Source organism: Cryptomeria japonica, chromosome 3 (assembly GCF_030272615.1).
Source record: "Cryptomeria japonica chromosome 3, Sugi_1.0, whole genome shotgun sequence".
Classification (NCBI taxonomy): domain Eukaryota; kingdom Viridiplantae; phylum Streptophyta; class Pinopsida; order Cupressales; family Cupressaceae; genus Cryptomeria; species Cryptomeria japonica.
In genome coordinates this window covers 600,566,757-600,569,821 of record NC_081407.1, presented here as the reverse complement: position 1 = coordinate 600,569,821, position 3,065 = coordinate 600,566,757, and positions in this window count along the sequence as shown.

The window sequence follows — 3,065 nt, the reverse complement described above, 5'->3', positions numbered from 1 at the left end:
AAAAGATGAACTTGCAACTCTGGACTACGAGATCCAAAGCAAAGAGCTAACACTCATTGTTTTAGATGGGTTGCCTAGTGGATGGAGCACATTCGTCCAAGGCATCAGTGCAAGGTCCAAATATCCCAATTTTGAAAGATTAAGGGATGACTGTCTCCAAGAGGAATCAAGATTGAACAAAATGGGAATGAAACACAAGAATATAGATGAAGACCTGCAAGTTCTAAACACCAACTCCACCAAGCAAAACAAGAAAAGGCAGTTTAGAAAGAGAAAAGGTTGTCAAGGCAAGAACACTTCAAAGAAGGACTTATCTCATATTCAATGTTACAGATGTGATCAGTTCGAACACTTCGTTGCAAAATGCCCGGAAAGAACCAAGAAACATGCTACATTTGTCAAAGCAAGGAAGACTAAAGGGGAAGATGACTCCGGGAAATATGTATTCTACTCAGCACTCACAAGTCAAGCTTCTAACAAAATCAACTCATGGGTGATTGACAGTGGTTTATCTAGGCACATCATTGGGTTTAGAGAAGTACTTGATTCCATGACAGAAGAGAGTGATGAGGACGTAACCATCGGAGATGACTCCACGTATCCAATCAGAGGAGTAGGAACCTGCACCATCAAATTGAAGACAGGCATAACCTTACGGCTTGAAGGAGTATTATATGTCCCCAGCATCAAAAGAAATCTAGTTTCTATATCGGCACTAGAAGATAAAGGATACAGAGTGACATTCATAGACAATAAAGTATTGGCCTGGCCAAGGAACTCCTCCATCAAGAAGGCAAAGACCATTGGACAGAGACAGGGCTATTTGTATGAGATGTGCACGGAAACCAATCTAGCCCTAATCCATGAAGCCACTAATGCAAATGAAGTTTGGCATAGAAGATTAGGCCATCTAAATTTTAGGGCTTTATCTTCAATGGGAAACCTTGTCACAGGTCTACCCAAATTAAAGCAAGATCATTCAGGGGCATGCAAAGGATGTTCCCTAGGTAAGAATACCAAAGGTGCATTCCAAAATAGTACTAGGAAAACTAGCAAAATTCTAGAATTAGTTCATTCTGATGCATGCGGACCTATGTTTGTATCCTCTCTAGGGGGATTCTTGTATTATGTAATATTTGTTGATGACTACTCTAGGAAGACTTGGATCTACTTTCTGAAAAGTAAAGAATTAGAAGAGGTCCTCTCTAGGTTTAAAGAATTTAAATCACTAACTGAAAACCACTCAGGAAACAAAGTTAAAACCCTAAGAACCGACAATGGGGGAGAATACACATCAGATTTATTTAAAGAATTTTGTAGAGATAATGGGATTAAGAGGGAGCTTACTATACCTTATAACCCCCAACAAAATGGGGTAGCGGAAAGGAAAAATAGGACTATAGTTGAAGCTGCCAAAGCCATGACCCTAGATCAAAACCTTAACACTAATCTCTGGGCTGACGCTTCCAGCACCGCTATATATATACAGAACAGGTGCCCTCACTCCCATCTTGAGGACAAAACTCCTGAGGAAGTATTCACTAAGATTAAGCCTGATATTAGCCACCTTAGGATATTTGGATGTCCTGTCTATATCCATATACCTAAAGAAAAGAGACTAAAACTAGAACCTTCTGGAAAGAGAGGATTGCTTATAGGATATAGTGAAACCTCCAAAGCCTACAAAATCTATGTACCTGGTCAAAGAAATATTGAACTAAGTAGGGATGTAATATTTGGAGAAGACCTGACTTTCAAAAGAGCTCAGAACTTCATAGAACCTGAAATCTATGTACCTACCTCTAACTTAGATGAAAATCCTGCCCCTAAGTTTCAGAGGGAGAATCTAGATAAAATTGAAAATGAAAATGAAAACACACCTAGAAATCTCAAGAAAAGACCACTATGGGCCACCAAAACAGTAGAAGAAGCTCAAAGGTTTGCTGCTCCTTTTGGAACCTTCAGAGAAAGCAAAAGACCTAATAAATTTACTAGCTATGTTGCTCTTATGAATGACCTATCTAAAAACGAACCTGACAATGTAACAGATGCCCTTAAACATCAAGTATGGAAGGATGCTATGTCTGAAGCGTATCAATCCATAATGAAAAATGATGTATGGGAAATTGTTCTTAGGCCAGCTAAGAAGTCTGTTGTTTCCTCTAAATGGCTCTTCAAGATCAAACATGCAGCAGATGACAGCATTGAAAAATACAAGGCAAGATTTGTAGCTAGAGGTTTTTCTCAAAAGGAAGGGATAGACTATGAAGAAACATTTGCTCCTGTAGCCAGATATACCTCAGTAAGGGTTGTACTAGCCATTGCAACAACAAAGGGATGGAAGGTACATCAAATGAATGTAAAGACAAATTTTCTTAATGGAGAGATATCTGAAGAAGTATACCTAGAGCAATCTGAAGGGTTTGAGATCCATCATGCAGAATCTCATGTGTGCAGACTCAAGAAAGCTCTATATGGACTCAAACAGGCTCCCAGGGCCTGGAGAAGATCACCTTATAGATCAATGCAAGAAAGAGTTATCCAAAGAATTTGATATGAAGGACTTGGGATTCCTTCATTATTTCCTAGGGTTGGAAGTATGGCAGAATCTTGACAACATTGTTCTAAACCAAGGCAAGTATACATTAGACATCCTGAAGAGATTTGGAATGCTCAACTGCAGACCTATGACCGCTCCAATGGAAACCAATCTTCATAAACTTAAAGAAGCAGCAATAGAATCACCTTCTACTGACCCCACTCTATACAAGCAAATGATTGGGTCTCTTATGTATCTGGTAAATACAAGACCAGATATCTGCTATGCAGTGAATGCCTTGAGTCAGTTTATGTGTGAGCCAAAGGAGATACACCTGGTAGCAGTAAAACACATTATGAGATATTTACAAGGTACCTTAAACCTTGGTCTCAAGTATAAGAAAATTGATCTTAATCTACACGAATTCTCAGATTCAGATTGGGCTGGAAGTGTGACTGATCGGAAAAGCACCTCTGGGTGTTGCTTCAGTTTGGGATCAACCATGATATCTTGGATCAACAAAAAG